Below are 20009 nucleotides of genomic sequence, written 5' to 3'. Positions count from 1 at the left end.
TCTTATGAGTGCAGAATATAGATGTGAACCCAGGTTTGTCTTGCCCCTACTTTTAATCACTGTGTAATAGCACTTTCTAGAATGAATAATGCATTTTGTTACACAAAGTTAAAGGTCAAAATGTAACAATGTGCCAGGCCTGATTTGCTCAGGATTGAGAGAAAAAGAAAGTAGAATCTAAGAGAACATATATAACAAACGTATATAGTCAAGTTCATTGTTTCTCCTCTCTCAGGAAATAATTATAACCAAAGTGCTAAAATTTATCTCAATGGAACTGAAAACAGCCAAGTAATACACGTTTCAAAGTTTTTGGAAGGCTACTTCAAGTAAAATACTAACAAGTTGTTGGAAGGCTGCTTTGCTATAGTAATTAGATTTCTTGAAAACAGTGTTTCTGTTTGTTTTAAAAACTGGTATTTGTGGAAACATTTGAACACTACTGAAGCTGTCTTCTTCTTGAGTTAAGCTCCCACCATTCCCAGGGACTTGGCCTAATTTCAGGATTTTGTGCACTGCAGAACGCAAGGCCAACGAGTGGCCATGGTCCCACCAGTTCAACTCCTTACCATTATGCAAACAAAAATTTGATAGTAAGAAGCCTTCACATAAATGAATGAATTGACATTTCATATACTCAAGAGAACTCTCTCATAGTTGCCATCTTTCATGAAAATAGGAAATGTTTGAGGAGCTCACATACTATTGTCTGCGTGCTTCTTGCTATCCCCCCACCCCTTTCTCTCACCCTTTCTCTTTGGAAGCACATTTTCTTCTTTCATGGTGAAATCGGCAATAGGCGGGCAAATTAGTGAGCTGACAATAAAGTCATTACTGTACACAATGCCAGCATGCTTCAAAAGAGCTAGTATCATATCTAAAGAGGGTTGAAACATGAGAACACTTTTGTAAGCAGAGTTAGACCAATAAAATACTAAGGGAAGGAAGAGAGGTTTGATTCTAATGGAAAACATTAAAATCAAAGTGGACATTTGTTAAATGTTCACCAACCTTAAATCATCAGCCCAATAAGAATAGATGTATGCTGATTTTTTTCTTTATTTTTTTGAGACTTGTTTAGAAATATTTTGACAATACCTGCAGTTTTTATATCTGAAATTAACCATACTCTTTATTTCTGGCAGGAACGAACCAAACAAGACTAGTTCTTTTTCATGCGCCATCACATTTGCCTTGAGTCAACCTCATGATGTAAGGAAACTTTATTTGCAGATGAGAGAATATATTTGAATATTTCTAAACATTTTTAACCAGAAAATATTGAAGCCTGAATTCATTTTAGGCCCTGCTGACTTCAATGCTGCTTCTCAACTAGGGTACCACAGAAGTCTTAAAACATGTGAATGTTGCAGGATGCACCTCCATGAACATTAAGGAATACGATAACCTACTAAAATTGGATTATTTTATTTCTTGATCAAATAGTGTCTGCTGAGTTCCTGTTTGGTCAGATACATATGCAAGAGTGGGACCTGTTTGCTATTACTTTTCATAAAGAAACATCATATAGATTAAAAACTAAACAAAACAAAACAAACTCAAAATTAATTACTATCAGCAATCAATTGTTTGGTGCTAACCAAGATGGAATAGGTATTCAAGACCCAGAAGAAATGAAAATTCACTCCATAATTGTATAAGATTTAATGAGATAAAATAGGAGAAGCCACTGTACCATGGAAGATGATTTTCTTAAAAGACACTCCTAATTTTTTTAACACGAGATAACTTAGTACTTCATCTTGAATATTTACTGTTAATGTACACTTAGAACTTTATGAAAAAAGATGCATGTTCCATTAAATAGATGTAGACTTTAACTGGAAGAGTGTTTTGATGGGAAAAATTATGGTATCAAAGCCGCCACAGAGAGAGCAAATGGACAAGAACAGGCTTGTGCTTTAAGATAGATGAAATCGCAAGGCTGATTTTCTCACTCTGCAAAGATTGTATTGTTTTCTTAGCTCCAGCTTCCATTATCTATAAAACAATAGTGGTTGTAGCTACAAAACACAATTGGAGAATAAATCAAAACCCAAATGATAAATATTCAAGATACAAGTGCTAGAATTTTTGAATATAGCCAATGCACTACTACAATGTTTGGTACTTGTTTTAATAAATATCTGTTCCTTCCATTTAAATGAGACTTCAAGAGAACAAGTCAAAATCCATTTCTAGAGCATTGAGCAATCTGGCCAGTCAATAATTTGAGGAAATGGGAAAAAAACTCAAGGGTTATCAGCTTTTAGGACATAGAAATGCAAGAAATTTCTCAGGCTGGTTACTGATGCTCATTATTTCATGATAACACCATCCTAGTGCTACTCAAATAAAAAAGAATGATCAAAAACTGCATATATTGACATAACCTAGCCAAGAGTTCCACCTGTTTTCCTTTCTGAGCTAGTTTTCTGTGATCTAGTGCTGGCCGACTTGGCAGTCTTAAAACCTGGCATGAGTGTTAACGTTGCACATCCAACCCAGCTTGAATGCCTCGTTTACAAACAACCCGTTTTAGCTCTTTATTCGAGCGTTTCCTATATGGGTTGGATAGCTGTGCATAAAAGGAGGATTGTGAATGGGGGAAGGAGGATGCTACACGCTTCTTGATGCAGTGTGCACAGGAGGCAGGCAGCTGTTGACACACATAAACCCTCATTACGCGATTGGATACAATGTTTAAGTGGGTTCTACTGACGTGCCCAGGAAAGCAGACTGTGAGTGATTATCGCCGTGCTCTTCTCAGAGCCCTCATCGGAAACTTCCAACATGGTAGTGTGAAAGCATGCCCAATTACTGCAAGTAAACTGATAGTAACACAAGGGGGAGCCAAGGAAAATCTCCTACTCTAGCAGCACCATGGGACCGTTGAATGGAAGTCTGAATTTGTTATTCGCGCTAGGGGAGCTGCAGACACGTTGTAGCACATTCAAGGGACAATAGCCAGGGTTAGAATCGTATAAGCTGAAAAAGCAATGCAGAAATTTGGCAATGCAAATATTTAATCTACAGAAGTGATCATGAGTCAGGGATAATAAGTCTGAAAATTTCCTGAATATTTGGAAGCAGTATCAGGTCAAAGAGAAATTAGAATTTTTTTGTCTGCATCCCAGAGTATAAGCAAATTCAGTATTACTTGTTAAGATGGAGGGCAATTTCAGTTTGAATCAAGGGGGAGCATTCTGATATTTAGAATTATTCCAAATTAAATTGTGTAGCTAGGGGAAACAGAGAATTTCCCTTCACTGGAAGTACTCAAGAAGGGTGAAGGGTTTGTAGGAACAATTATAAGAGACACATGGACAATAACGGGGGGTGGGGTGGGGGTGGAAACGGGGGGGAGGTGGGGAGGGTTGGGGATTAGTCTGGGGTGGGGGGAAAAGGCAGAGAACTGTACTTGAATAACAGTAAAATTAGAAAACAAATTTTAAAAAGTAAAGTTAAAAAAGAAGAGGTACCAACAAATGTGATACAGAGCATGTTCAATATTAGATGGGTGTCTTCTAATACGAGTCATTAGTTGGCCAAATAAGGCCAAAAGAGCAGACAAGGACGATGCACCTTATGCACTTCTTTCCACTGTTCTTACAATAAGTCCTCAAGAGTTCAGGGTCATTTGACCTACTTTCCTGTGGATTAGTCCACACGTGTCCTTAGTTCAGTGGGATGGTGAGTAAGCACTGTGTTTTTGCCATGAGGTGGAAAGAGGATTTCAGCTGACAGCAAAACCTGCCCTGGGGTTGGCAACACCGTTCTCGCCACTCTTGCTTCCTTCCTCACCTGAGACCCACAGCTGCTCGTTGTAGTAGGAAAAATACACTTCTGGTTCAGTGATGTTTTAAAACTGGTTATTCTAGATAACAGTTGCATTTTTATATCGATTTATTTCTCTACTTTCATTTGGATATATACTATCAAGAAAACCTGATTGCCAGTTGTGGTGAATCACAATCTGTTGTAAAGTGGGAAATGTGTTCTAGTTAGAAATCTTCATGAGTGTAATAGTTATGTCACTTCTAAACTCGCAGTGCTCACGTTGTGCCGGTCAGTAGTTTGAGAACAGAAGTAAAATGACATTTCATTTTCAAAGTTGAGATACAAAATACTTTCTTTCTTGAATTAGTAAATTTGCCATTTAGATGGAGTTGAGGAATAGGTTCTCCGCAATTTTAGTTTGTTTTGGGGGTTAGGTGTTTCTGTCCTAACATTTAACATTTTTATATTTCCAAGAATATCTTTTAAAATATCTCATACTACATTGCTTCCCTTTTAAATTAATTATCTCAAAGTTGTAAAAGTCAAATTGTTAAAGGAGCCCAAACTTTGAATTTTCTCATGGAAATCTGAATCTTCCAACATGGTGGTATCTTTACAATAAAAAATAACCAAATCAAGTTTATTTAGCTTGTTAATAATTGCAAAGTATGCAAGTTAGTATAATCATGGTTTATCAGATGAGTGTCTTAACAATAGATTTTCTTTTTTCATGAAAAAGTGATTCCCTGTCTCATTAGAAGAACTTGTACCAGCACCTTCCCCCAGGTCAGCCAACGAGCTTCAGCATGAAGTGGACGTTCTGCGAGTCCCTTTCTGTTTCATTAAATGTGCATCTGGAACGCCTGCCCGCAAATTACAAACTTGAGTTCACATTTACATTTTATTATTTGGCATGTTTTTAAACTACCATTAGCATCACATAAATTTTCAGTGCTTATGGACTTAATATGCCATAGCTGTCTAAGTGGATTTCAATAGCAGGTTTAGTATGAGCTGGGACTCCTTTAATTTTCTTTCATCGTTTTTACACTGTTGTCTAAAATTTGTCATTTCTTAGCTGATGATGTATTAAAAATGTATCTAACTACACAGAAACATTTTCTCTTGCTGTCTAAGTGCTATATTCTATGAAGAGATACAAAACATCTAAACTCTCATGGAAATGAAGTAGAAATATCTTGCACAGACAAAATTCACCAAACTATTTCATCAACTACATTAAATGCACAAATTATTTCATTTTGATCTCTTTGAAAACCAAAACACTTAACTAGCCAACTACATCTCTCGATTCTTTGTGTCATTTCATTCTTATTCATGGGGTCTCTAATTATACTGCATATTTGTCTACTTGCATACTGTCTATCTCCCCCTCCACCACGTAAGGCTTTATGTCCTATTTTCTGCTGTACAGTGTGAGTCCATAAAAACACTGTATGTATAACAGGTGCTCAATAAATATATTTTCAAAAGGTTAATTTTAATTAATATATATACTCTCAATTTCTTCTTTGAACTAAATAATACTAATTGGATTTTCATAGTGACTTCTTTTTAACACTTGTAAGCAATGTCAGAATCATGGAGTCTATTCAATGTTTCTTTCTGAAGATGTATGTCTCTCTTCATTACATATGTGCATTTATATTATAAAATTAAATTTTCTTTGCATTATTTTTCTTACACACAAGGTAATTAAATTTGGGCTGAAAGCAACAAAGATGATTTTTTGCTTATTATATTTTGTTTCAATATAATATAATTTGGCAAGGATCATGTGATTGCTTTGCAAAATCATAGTAAAAGTTTACCTTGCAGATTTGGGTAATATATATTGGAGTAATAATTAAACCCATATAAAATAAATTTTAAAAATTTAAAAAATTTAAAAATATCACAAATATTTTGTTGATATTTTGTAAATAGAGCTGCCGTCAGGATGAGATATAAAAACAGAATATGCCGTCTTGACCACTCCTCATGAGAGCAGGTGTCCGAGTCCCCCAGGCTGAATTGGAAGTGTAGTGCCAGCTTCAAAACCACCCCTCCATCACAGTGGGACACATAATTTCTATTTGATACACAACCTTTAACAAGACATTTACCAAAATTTTATAAGAAGATAAACAGAACTGTTTCCTTCAATGAAATATTCAGAGTCCTTACTGATTTTTCCTCTCCTTGGTTACATCAAATATTAAAAACAAAGAATTGTAGTTCAATGAGGAAGGCAAGCGGGTTGTAAGTAAGGTAAAGTTAGTGATAGAAGATTCCCCCACAATATTGTAAAGAAAATAGACTACATTAAATCTCTTTTAACATAGACATTAGAGGAAGAAAATTAGGGAGGAAAAAGAGTAGAGTTTGCATGCCAAAGGCAGATGAAAAATACCAAACCAAAAAAACTTAAATGATCTAAGAAAAGTATAAAACTTCACACATAAAAAAATTTGCTATAGCAAAATTTACTGAGAAAAATTTCTCAATATGACAAAATCTCACAGGTATAAAGACAAAACAATACAGGTAAAAATGGATATTGCAGAACTAAAGAAACAAATCGTTGAGCAAAATAAATCCATTAAAAACTGAGATATAGATTAAAATACAAATGGATCAGATCATTCATTGTGAAAATCAAATATCCTCTGAGGAAAAAAATATTATAATTTTATTAAATGAAGAAAAAAATTCACTGAGAGTAATGGCAGTTTGAAAGATAGAATAACTCAGCGGAGGCTGGGAGAAAGGAAGAAAATTTAGCGAGAGCTTTTATAGTTAAAACACCTGAATATTGAATCACATAGTGAACTGCAACTTCTTTGGAAGTTCTTCAGAATCTTAAACTATGGAGTGGTCATTTTGAAATAAAAATCCTCTCAGAAATGAACAATGATTCAAATCTGCTGTCCAGTACAGTGTCACACGTAGCTAGTGAGCAGGTGAACTGTACCTGGTGTGAATGAAGTGTCTTCTAAGTGTAAAATACATGCTACATTTCAAAGACATAAAAAAAGAATTAAAAACATCCCATTAAGCATTTTTTATATTAAGTATTGAAATTATAATATTATTTTAAGTACAATACATATTAAAATTAATTTCATCTCTTATTTTTATACTGTTAAAATGTCATTACTATAAAGTCTAAAATTACATATGGTCTTCACATTATCTTTCTATTAGCACAGACCTCTAATATTTGACTTACCTTATATATTTAATGTCTGATAGGGCTGTACCTTTAAAAACATTTTCTTGGATATATTATATATCCATGTTAACCAATATGATCCAACAAAGTTAAATATTAAAATTAAATATATGAATATTAAAGTATATTAAAGTACAATTATTTTCTATTATTTGAAATTTGTTTCCAAACCTAATATGATTATAATGTAATACTATGCCAACATTTATCAACTGAATATCACATACAATCTATTGGGGAGAAAAAAAATTAACTTCACTTTAAATATGTGCTTATGTTATTATTTGACTTGACTTCTGAAAGCTACGGCTCTGTTTCTTTGTTTTCTGTATTTTATATCAAGGGTAACGGTTCCCATCATTATTGTCTCATTGTGCCAGAGATACTGGCTGTATTAAAATCTCATTACTGTTCACAGTTATTATTTAAGTTCTTTCAGATACATTATCAAATTACAAATAAAAACACTATTTATTTTTCTATCATTTAGTTCTTTCTTCATGCCCAGTGGTTGAAGTGTTGCGAAAACTCTTCACTTCCATCTCTCTAATGAAGCGAATTGCTATAAACTATATATCCTTACTTTCCTTGATATTCATAAAGGTCTTTTTAGAACATATTCTGTTTTCTACATTTTGCATCTTGATTTTCTCTCCTCCCACATTCCATTGTTGGGTATGCTCTTTTCCTTGGCACAAGTCCCATAATTTCACTCATCTCCTCTAAAACAATGACCTCTGAATCTTTATCTCTGCCCTGAACTCTTTACCAAGCTCCAAATCTGTATTCATCCCTGGCTCAAGCTTCTAGAGGCTTACGAGACTTTTTGCATTCCCTGGCTTGAGTTTCCTTCGTCTTCAAAGCTACTATGGTGGGACAAGTTCTTTTCATACTTCAAATCTCTCTGATCTTCCCCTCTGCCTCATCTTTTTTGTTTCCTCTTCCATGCACCAGCAGTTAATCCATAATAACTTCCATATCTTTATTATATGTACAAAATTCTGTGAATTAAGAGCATCCTCTGGGCAACAACTGGTGATTTGAAAGATCTACGGTCCACTTTGCAAAACATTTCTTAAGTCTGTGGAGGTCAGAACTTGTCTTTCTTTTTAAAATTCGGGGTCATGTAAAAAGTACAAACTTTATTTAATACCTTGTTATATCTGTTTCTAGTAGATCTTTATATCCAACAAAGAAATGCATTTCCTATCCTAGTGCCTTAAGTCTTTGTGACATGGGGTCCGCAGGGAAGGGGAGAGGAATGGAGGGGAGGGAGCAAAATTGGGACAACCGTAATGGAACAATAAAAAATTTAAATAAAGAGTGTGACTTGAGTTGAAGAATAGACAAATTCTGCAGAAAAGTCACTTCCACAGAAAGAGCAGTCTAGCTGAGTAAGTATTATGTTTTTCATGCTTCCAGACTGCTGTGTTTGGGCAATGTGAGACCACACTAGGAACATTTCTTGACTATTCCCTTAGAGACACAGTTTCAACTTGAGGATTATTCTTTATATAAACCCTGACTGAATCACAGCTCATTTGCATCATTTAATAGCTCCAGATAGGTCTCCCACAATTGGATAGGTAGCAGAGAACTACTTTGGCTTAAAGGCATCCACAAGAGGGATAAATTTCCAATTTTGAATGTTCTCTAGGCTTGTTTCCCAATCCAACCCTCCAGCAATAGTCTCTTTATCCCTTAAGTCGCTGTCACTGAAACATGATTTTATTTTTTCCTCTGAAAGCATGAAATTCTCAAAAGCTGAAATCCTTAGGCTTTCCAAAAGTCACTTGCATATTTGGGTATAAATAACTTCATTTTTGCACTATTTTGGAAGTAGACTTCACCAACATTCATGGGTACATGCTTCCAGGGCAGGTACATATTTCAAAGAAGATCATTTCATCAGAGGCTAAAGACCTCCCTCAGGGCCTTTTTATTATCTTAAGTCTCAGGTGGTATTTCCTGGGTTTTGGAGGAGGGGCCACACGAACCACTATTTGCTCCTCTCTTCTCAGGGATTAGATAACTCACCTTTTAGGAATTCGGAATGTTAAAGAGATCTTTAAACTCTCCCTGTTATATTCTTCCTTTCATAGTCTTTGTTTATTAGTTTGTTTCTGATAACTACTTTATATCTTTCAGTGTTTTTAAGGATTTCTGAAGAACTATGTAACTTTCCATCCATTTTTCATTTTAATTTTAGCGACTGATAATTATCTTCCATTTTATGAATATTTAGTTTTTTATTTAATCAAGTTATTAATTTTACTACTGTTATTTTTGCTATGTTGAATAACCTTGTAACTATTTCATCAAGATACATTAATATTTTATTAACACAAATTCTTAGAAATTATAGAGTGAAGGAATATACTCAATTATACAGCTTTTAATTCATTTTGTAAATGTTTTTTTAGAAATATTAAACCAAACTTTAATCTCACAAACCAGGTAAGAAATTTCCATTTTCCAATGAACTGTTACACACAATGCTTATCATGATTAAAAAGCTATTTTATTTCTACTTGATTTTGTGTTTTTATTCTATTTTCAGATGATGTGAGCAGTGGGAACTTGAAACTTCTAATTCTTTTTCATAGAAAAACAAAGGTATAAGCAATTTTTTGTTCAATTTCAAAAGATTTTGTGAACTCAGCTTTAATATACTTCTTTTCCATATATACTCAATATAACAAAATAAAACAAACATAAATGTTGAAAGCAAAGATTTAATTAACGTATATCTCCAATTATATGTCAAGGAGCTCTGAAAAACACAGAGGAGTTGGGACAGGGAGAAAGGTAGTCGTTGACAGGAAAAATAATATTTTCAATAGCAGCTGCGGATAAAATATCAACCGTGACAAAGTCCCTTCTTCCCCATAAGGAGAAAAACTAAAGAGGATTCTATAAAATATAGCCCAGGAAAGAAGTGGGAGTCCTGGTGCCATGAAGCAGAATCACCGACACCGAAAACTCCAGTTTCCTGCCCCACCTCACCTTCCCTGAGATCCAGCATTGTTTAGCTCACAAGCTAAATAAATCAAGAACATCAATTAAGTCACCTTTCCCGTAGCAATCAATTATCATGGTTGCTTTAGTGCCTAATCTTGTCTCTATGGGGAAATGTTACATTTTTATTAACTCTTTAAAAGCACGCACACACAACGTCTACAAAAGTGTTATTTTGGTGTCCTAATTTCCTTTGCTAGAAACTATGTTTAACAACAACTATTAAATAGATATTATTATTTACATCATTCTAAGGATCGGCAAACAGCCTTACGATATCTTAGATATTCACCACAGTCACAAAGTTAGTGAACAAAAGACCTAATAGTTGAACCACTTCTGCTTTTTTCCAATAAACACCTTAACCACTTATCAGAAAAATAGAGCAGCACACTTAAAAGGGGGCGATTTCACACTACGTGATTATACCTCAAAAACACTGAATTTAAAAAATGAAAAGTAAAGGGAAATTGGGGTTTTCTGGGCAAAGGAAAACTTGAGTGATTTTTGTACTTGTTCTTCTTTTGGATTAAAAGCTCATGAATAAATGTTATATAAAATGCAAAAAATAAATAAATAAATAAAAAGGAGCTAGACCACTACAGGAAGCAATTTAGTATTGAGATTAAGAGATGAACTTTGGCATCCTAATTGCTTCATTTAGAAACTTGGCTCTGCCCCTAAATAGTTACATGACTTTGGGAAGAATTACAAAGTTTCCTGAGTTCACGTCTTCATCTGCAAAATGAGCTAACCATACTTTTTCAAGACTTTTTAAGATTTAATAAATCATACATATCAAAATTTAAGGAAATCACTATATGTAAGTAGTCTGTCATAGTAGGTTGTCAATAAATGGCATTATTACTGGATTTAATAAGTTTCTTTCCCTTCATTTGTTGCAGGTAAATTGGAAGGACATAGAGGGAATACAAATTTATGTATCCAAAAAACAAAGTGTGCACAGGGAAGAAAAGAGTGTTGACACATTGTATCACTGCAGGTATTTGCCACAGGAGAGACAAAGGGGTTCATCAGGGAGATAACAGAAAACAGCCAGGACACACCCTGTATGTCCACTAAGTCTCCCACGAGATAGGAAGGTTAGAGCGGTATCCTCTGCGTGCTTTTTCCTCTGCAAAGAGCTACAGTAATACCCTCTGGAGAAATTAATGTATTCAGCACACATTTAAGTGACCCAGAGAAGCCTAGTACTGGAGGTTTGTGTCCTGAAACTGTCAGAAATAATCTCAACACGTTTGGGTCATTGAAAAGTGAAACTGGGAATGGCCATTGAAATTTTGCATCCCTGTTATTTCCGACACATGTCTTAACCCAGATTCCTTTTCCTTCCCTCCATCCAACCCCAAGCAGCCTCTGATTGTAAATAGCTTATTTGGGAGGTGAAGCAAATATCAGGAAACAAGGAGGGAAGGAAATGGACAAGGAAGGAATGTTAGCTGAAGGGTATCTTATGGGACCAGATTCCACTGAAAGTGACTGGAGCTTAGTCCTCAGGGAAACTCTGGAAGCCAGTGTCAAACGGACACCTCAGAGTGTGAGGGATCAAGAATACACCAGCCAGCAACATCAGCTCCTGCAGAGGGATGCTGGGTGCCGGTGGAGTTAATTGCTGGGCATCTCTGCTTCTCCTGTGGGCAAGTGGAACGCTGGTGGTGGAGATAGAGAAAGCCCTCAGGCAAAGAGAAGCAGGTGCTGGCAGATTGAAGTTGGGCAGGTTTGCACTAAAATAGTAAGGGGTGGGGAATCTGGGTGTGGCTAAAGACTTTCAAAGTCTTAGACTTGACTTTGATAGGAGCTAGATTAAGCATAGAAAAAGGCTTTTTACTCCAGGTCTTTTCAGTTCTATTTTTATGTGAGCGTAAATGCACATTGTGTAGCTCCAAGATAGGGGCATATTTTGAGTGTTTCCCAACCTGCTTAACAAAAGCAAATACCCTATATCTTTTATTTCCTAAATATCTTATAAGACTAATGTGCCTCAGAAATATTTTAGGGCTCTAAGCTTTAATTCAATGAAGTGTCTATATTTTACAAATTAAATTACAAATCTAATTGCCTCTTTACAAATGAGGGAAATTAGCTCTAGATAAGTAGTGATATATTCATAAGGACTAAAAGTGTGGAAATGTAGAAAAAAAATACTAGTTTCTCTGCCAAGAGGTAAAAGAGTGAGGATCTAGAACATGTGACAGGCATCTCCTGTTGAATACGTCCTTGTGGTCACCTTCCTCATTCCAGTTCAACGTATTCTCCTAATGACCTTTAATACTCTGGCTCTGCTTTCAGAGACCAAACCTTTCATGCCCAGAGCCTAATGCATTGGTCATAATGCATTAGTATTACGGCCTTGTTATTATAAAAATTCTCTCTCTCCTTAACAGAGAATTTCAAATTCTTTGTTTTCTATTCATTATCCCCATGAAAACACCCTGCATATAAGATTGTTCTTCTTTATTAAGTGAACAGTCTAAGACCTAGAAGCAATGGTGTTTTCAAAAAGTACTAGCATAACTTAGATTCAGAACTAAGATTCAGGATCAAATATCAAATCCTTGCCTTCTGACCCACTGAGGCTTAGTGCTGGTTCTACCCACATCCTTCACACACCAAAGTCCTGGAGTTCATGTTTTAGGATATTGTAGTTAGGGTCACAAGGTCCTAATAGAGTCATTGCTCTTTAAAGCACTTTCGATAAACTGGTGGTCCTCTGGCATCAGTTTTATAAATTGTACCTTGTGAAAATGCCTTAATGGGAAAGGAAACTGTGACAGAAAACAGACCAAGTAGCCCCAACACACAAATAGAAAATGGTGTAAACGATTTATCCACATAATGAAATTATTTCTCTGAGTTTGTTACCTGTTTTCACCTTAGCCCTAAATTGTTTCCAGTCCATAGAATCAGTTACCTCTAGAAAATTAGTCTACAGACGTGTGGACTAAGGCTTCTGGGAAGAAACTGACGCTGATAAGAACCTAGACCTGGACAGCTTCAATGTATAGTAAAGACTTAGTTTACTGATCAGAGGGGATCTTCCAAAAAACTTAGCTTTCTTGTTTGAAGAAGCTTCTTACACACATCATGGAATAATTCTTGCTTAGTCTGGTGGTAGAGAAGTGCCTAGTTAAAGGGGAAGACAGAAATAAGCATGTCATTTAAAAGACTGCTAAATATTTTTGAGGGTCAAACAGCACTACATTGGGCCCATGGGAAACAACAAAAGGCAGTGAGTGAAAGGAAAGACTTGTCCAGGGCATCTCCATCTTTGACTCATTTCATTGTTTGGAATCTGGAAGGAGAGTGGAGTCAAAGGTCATTTGGTTGCACTGTAAACATTGAATGAGGTCTGAGGCAAAATAAAAGTGTATCCACCAGCTAGAACCCATGTGCACCAATACTTAGGGGACCAATGTTGCTGGAAGTTGGGGTATTACATTATAAAATCAGTTTGAGGACATTTAAAACAGAAGTTAAAATGATAGTATCAGAATTAAAAACAACAACGCGTCCTTTATGGCCCTTCACAGTTTCAGAAACACTCTCACGTATATGGTCATCTTTGATTTTAAATTATTCAGGTTACTCCAGGAGAACTGAGGAGATCCATAAAGTTACTGTTGCTATGTCCTTGAGCTCAGACACATGTTTCTTTTTTCTTTAAGCGATCAATTTGTTGAAAAAGCCATAAATAATATGTTCAGTTTATGTTTTCACCCTTTCAGTCTGATTTCTTTCAGTCTGATTTCAGGCATCCGGAAGAAAGACTCAGCTCCTGTTACTCACTATCGTCGGCATCAGTACCGTGCTTCATCCAAGACCTGCTTAACTCACATGTGCCTTCGAAGGCCCCTCAGACACGTGGTGTGTGCAGAATACAGTTTGACATTAAAGCAGTCTTCCTTTAGTTAAGTTGTTGAAAGATATAAAGCCTTAAGAATTTCTCTTTTCTTTTTTTAATGTTTTATGTTCCTTAAATAGACAAGGTAAATTCTAAAAAAATGTTTTGCTCATATCCCTGAGGTCTCTATTATGTATTAAAACAATGCTCCGTAACAGATGTGCAATCTACTTGATTGTGGAGTTTGGGGAATGCCAATATTCCCAACGACCATTCCTGTAGATATACATCCTTCATTGACGAAGTTCAGGTTACGAAAATTTCAGGTTTCTTTTTTTCTTGAGAATCATCAATCTGCAAAGTAGTAGAAAAAGGACTCAGCTGAAGTCTAGACTCTGAATTCCAGTATCATCTTATTCTTTGGAGATGGTAAACTTTACAATGCAAGGTTTATACCATAAAAACCTTATTTCACTTAAATATAAATATAGAATTGCTGTATCGTATGCTGTGAATATTCCATTTATATTGAATACCACCTTAAGATTCTTGTTTACAGAATACTATGGGCTAGAGGAAAGCTTACACAGAAATAGAAAAAGAATGCCTCCTTTGAAAAAACAATCTTCAACTCCTCTCTCACTTCTGAGCTCTTTGCTTACCAGTAAATGATGCACCCAACAACTCAGGTCTTGTGAAATATCAAGAACCTTTCACTTACACTCATTCATGAAGCCGTTTGGCAGTTGCTCTTACACACAGCTGACTCGGGAGACTCAGCTTCTATTTCCAGCTCTGCAGATGAGTCATTTAACCTTTTTTTACCCTTTAAAGATAGGAATAAATCGTTCCTTGCCCTACCTTACTGGGATGCAATGACTATTGGTGAGATAATGCCTCCGGAGCAATTTAAATGTCTCACGCAGAAAGTGCCAAATGCTTTGAAAGCAACTTGCTGGATTTTCTGACCCAGAAGCAGAAAAGGAAACCCATGAAACTAGTTCTTTCAGTGACTTAATGAAGATTGGGGCTGAGCAAAATTCTTTCTTGCTTGCAAAAGGTTAGCATCGTTGTCTGGTTGCACAACCAGGTAAAAAGAGAGGCTTGTCTGTCTAATAAATTTCTGACAAGCAGTTACTGCTTTCACAATGGCTCACCGGCCGTAGGTATGTCAAAAAGATGCACGTGGAACTGGCAAAGGCAGAAGACTGAAGGAGTCTAACTTTTGAGAATGCAGCTCTCTTCCTTGTTTCCTGGTTTATGGCACTAGCATCTACCAATCTGTCTTAGGTTATAAACCTGGGAGCCATTTTCGTGTTCTTATTTACTCTCCACATTTAATCCATTTCCAAATTCTGTCCACCCTGGCTCATCACTTTCTTGTTAAGCACTACTTGCCTCTCGATACTTTCCACAGTGCTTTGTCTAGTCTACCAGCGTGCTTTCAGCTTGATTATGGTGGTCTCCCACTGATTCCCTGACCTACCTTCTTGTATTTCTTCATTTTATTCTTCACATCTACAGCACTACCAATCCCTTTTGTCTGGTTCCTGGTGGTTCTATCAAACCTTTACCTTACCTTTCTCAAATTTTATAGCCTGTGCTCCAGCAGTGCTGAATTATTTATAGTTCCCCAGAAGCATAGTGCTATTTCATACCTTTTGCTTCTGCACATATGACTTCTGCCCAAAATGACCTTCTCTCCTTAGATGGAAGCAACCATATAGCATAGTAGTTGGAGCAAAGACTTTAGGAAGTTTCAAATGACAGCCTCCCCTGTCTTCCCAGATGTCTTTGGGAGAAGTTCTGAATTTCTCTGTCCTTCAGTGCCTCCTCTCCAAAATAGAGGTAATAATAATACGTACATCATAGGCTATGATGAGATCAACTGAGATAATTTATGTGGCAAATAAATTATCCATATAATTTATTTGCCACATAAATTTATCCATAAATTATCCACATAATTTATCCATATTTGGATTTGGTAAATCCACATGTTTACCACATTTTAAGAAATATGAAACATCAGTTATTGCCTTCATATTCTGGTTAAATCTAATGAGAACTTTAAGTCACGACTTGCTCTTTTTTTATAAACCTTTGTTATCACCCCCCTCTCCCTGCAGCAAGGTAACTGCTCTCTTTCTCCTTTGTCCTCCTTTATCCGAGGTAGATAGGATAATAACCGTAACACATGTCTGAAATTATTTGTTCAGATATCTGTCTTATACACAGGAGTGAGAGAATGGATTGACAGTAGATCCAGGTGTCATTTATTTGACAAGTTCTGGCAAATAATAGTTTCTTAATAAGTATGTGTCAAAAAAATAAAAGAAAAGTAGCATCATTGATTTTCATCATAAAATATCTTACAGAGAGAAAACAAATACCTCTCTTGTCTTCCTCTAGAGCTTCATGGTAGAAATGGCTTTGTATTTGTAAGCGATTTTTTCCCCCAACTGATTTCTTCATTGACATGCAGAGCTATAAACATTTTTTTTTTCAGTATAAAGCCCAAAACAGCTTGTGGTAGTTACAAGTTAGTATGCTCTGAAATAGAGATTTTTTTTTATCATAGTATAGATGAGTTTCATAATTTTTGGTAGCTAACATGTTTGGGATTAAAACTGATTATTACCAGTCTGTCTTTCCTGAACCATATTGATCACCTAGGTTGAGAATGGGATACTGAACATTTATTTTAAAATGCAGGTTTAAACATACAGTTGGAAAATTATTAAATTATTCATAATTAAAACCTATATACCTTTGCATATTAAAATGACAACATTTAAAATCTATAATTATATCTATAATATTATTATAAAATAGTGAATTATTACAATTTAATTTTTGAAGTATGAAGTTACCACTTTTTAGGTCTTAGAATTAATGTTGCTATTACTGTTTCTGAAAGCAATTTCTGTGCTATTTTACATGCTGAAAGAAAAAAACAACTTTATCTTTGCTGATAATAAAAATTAATTAGACATTTAGCTTGAGGCATTTGAAAAATGTTGAATTAGATTTTTAAGTAACTTGACACTTGTCTTTAATGAACAATTAAAAAAAAAAGTGATCGACAACAAATTCTGTTTGCCTCAATAATAACTGCCCTGGTTGGTGTGGCTTAATGGTTTGAGCACCGGCCTGGGAACCAAAGGGTCTCCGGTTGATTCCTTGGCAGGGCACATGCCTGGGGTGCAGGCCAGGCCCCCAGTAGGGGTCGCATAAGAAGCAACTAAACATTGATGTTTCTCTTTCTCTCCTTTTCCCTCCCTTCTCCTCTAAAAATAAATAAATAAAATCTTTAAAAAAATAATATTAACATCTCAGTTCAATGGGGTCATATAAATGAAAGCTGAAAGTAGAGACAGCTCTTATTGATGGCTTCAAGACAGCATCGTCTCTTCCAAACCAAAGTTGGATGATGAGTTTTCAGCTTGCAGCTCTTCCTGCTTCTGCTTAGTTCAGTGAATGTTCTGGAGCAGCATGCTCCTAATTAAGCTTGATGCTTTTAAAATACTTGGTGTCCTATGTGCTGTCAAAGACTTTGGGGAAATGTTGTTTACAAAATGGAGATGTAATATGTTAATTTCCATCATAGATTATAAAACAATCAGAACTGCAGGATCTAGATCAGAAGTATTTAAACTCTTTAGTAGCTAAGTGCACTTTTCAGGGGTATGAACCAAATTTGAAAAGAATACTTGGGACCTATCATCAGGATAGTATACTGAGAACTCTTTTGGGGATGACACACTTTCCCTGATTTTTTTCTAATAGTGATGAAATACATTTATGACCCTGGCCTACCATTTATGAATTGTGTGTAGGATTATGTTACTCAAAATTTCAGTGCCTGATTTCTTCATCTGTAAAAGTGTTTGATCATGTCTACTGTATCAGTTCTCTACAGCTACTGTTACAAATTACTACACATTTAGTGGCTTATAATAACACAAATTCATTATCTCACAGTTTGGTAGGTTAAAAGTCTGGCACACATTTTATTAGGCTTAAAACCAAGGTGTTGTAAGGGCTGTTGGATGCCCAGGAGAGATTTGCTTCCTGCTTTCTCCAGATTCTAGAGGCTCCCTGCATCTTTAGCGTGCGTCTGCCTCCCTTCCCCTCAAAGCCAGTAATGCTGTATCTCTCCAACAGCTCTGACAGGTGCTTGTCCCTCTGACAACATCCAGGAAAAGCTCTCCACTTTCATGGATGGATGAGTTTACATTGGGAACAACTATATAATCCAGGATTTTCCTCAACTCAAGGCCCTAGACCGATCCATTTTCAAAGTCTCTTTGAAAGGTACCAGAGAACCTCTTCGGACGTGTACATCTTTGAGGGTCTGTTTTGGGGCCTACAACAGCTACCTCCGAGGCTTTCTAAGCTGATCAGAGGTCATTTTGTTAGGCGGCACACCGGCCACAGTGGTTACTGTGGCTGGGACAAACTCCCTTCATTGCTGGGATTTTCTCTACTTTGCAAGTTATGCTATTTAGACCACTTTATTTTTAAGCTTTTTTTTTTTTCAGCTATTAACAGTTTATAATTCTATAAGTGTGACTTGATTCCTAGAATATAAATTTTTGGAGTCTAGCAAATTAAATGGAGGAAAATGGCTTAATCTCAAAGCAAGCTTTACCTTAGTTAAAATCAAAGTTAAAATCAATCTTGATTAAAATCACGTTCTACTACACCCAATTCTAGTTTTTTAGCTTTCAAGGTTTTGTGGTTTTTTTTGAGGTTCTACATTTTTATGAGGATTGGTATATCATTATTACTTAGAGGTCTCCTGAATAATAAAATGTATGTATTTAAAATCAAATAAAATTAATTCTCTCTTGAAATCACCCTATGAGAATTGAATTCTTTTATAAATCTAAGATATATTATCAGATCTTATTGATCTTAGTTTTTAAATATTTTGAAACACTTTCAATTTTATTTATCTTGAAATTTATTTCATTGTGTTCATCACTACTCATAACTATTCCCAATAATATTACAAAAATAAAAGATAATGAGAAATACAATAATGAAGTCACTCTAGCAAACTATTACTTATTTGTCTCATGCCTTCTTGCCTTTGATTACGCTGTTCTTTATTATCAGATGCCTTTTTTGCCTTTAACACCCATCCTAATACTTATTTTCTCACTTCAAGCCTAATCTCCTCTGTGAAAATTTCAGTATCATCCTCAGTGAACTGTGGTGTTCCTTCCTTCCTACTGAAAAAGTGTGGAGAACTCCAGTGTAGCCCACACCATGTCCAACTGTAACTGTCTGTCTGTGAGTGCCCTACGAGAATCTCTGTCCCTAAAGGAAAGAAACCATTTTTTCTGTACCTAGTCCAGCACACATAGCAGGCTTTTGATAAATACGTATTCACCGAATACCCTAAATTAATACAAACATTGCTAACAATCTGAATGAGACATCAAACAAATTCACATTAACACATGCTTCAGAAATCGTGAGCAGGTGAGGTTGTCAGGAGTGAATGATACATTTCACGTGCGTTGTGTTGCATCCCACCCAGGGTGATCTCAATTCTACAGCTTGTAGTTCAATAAGAAGTCAAAGAGAACATCTAAAACTTCCCAGAATCACTTTACCAGAGAGAACCACATGTTATTATTTTAAAGCAAATATTTCAAATATCCTGGACCTGAGAATTTAAATAACCTTGTACAAGCTAATGTGGTTAACTCAACTTCAGGGGTTCGATATAAAAATAAAGACTTTTTTGTTAATTTTTTTTTAAAGACTCAGTCATGGGCCAATTTCTGAGAAAGCCTTGATTTTCCTTAGAAGATGACAATTATGTTTAAAGGCTTTCTTCTATATCCTTACGTATTCAAACTTTATATTCTGCTATGCATAAATAGAAGCCCTACATGAGTTTTATTTTTCATTCAACAAACCAGAAACCAAAGTGTTTTCTGAAGATGGCTTGGCATGGACTTTTAAAATCTGCCTCAACTCTATCATCTACCTATTTCTTATCTATCTATCTATCTATCTATGTATCATCTCTAAACATTTTTCTGTCACTCTCCTCCTATGAATCACTGGAATGTTATTCCCTTCCTTACCTGTTTC

The sequence above is a fragment of the Desmodus rotundus genome, chromosome 5, assembly GCF_022682495.2.
Source record: "Desmodus rotundus isolate HL8 chromosome 5, HLdesRot8A.1, whole genome shotgun sequence".
In the NCBI taxonomy this organism is placed as follows: domain Eukaryota; kingdom Metazoa; phylum Chordata; class Mammalia; order Chiroptera; family Phyllostomidae; genus Desmodus; species Desmodus rotundus.
The sequence above is the reverse complement of the archived record's forward strand: the minus strand, read 5'-3'. Positions refer to the sequence as shown.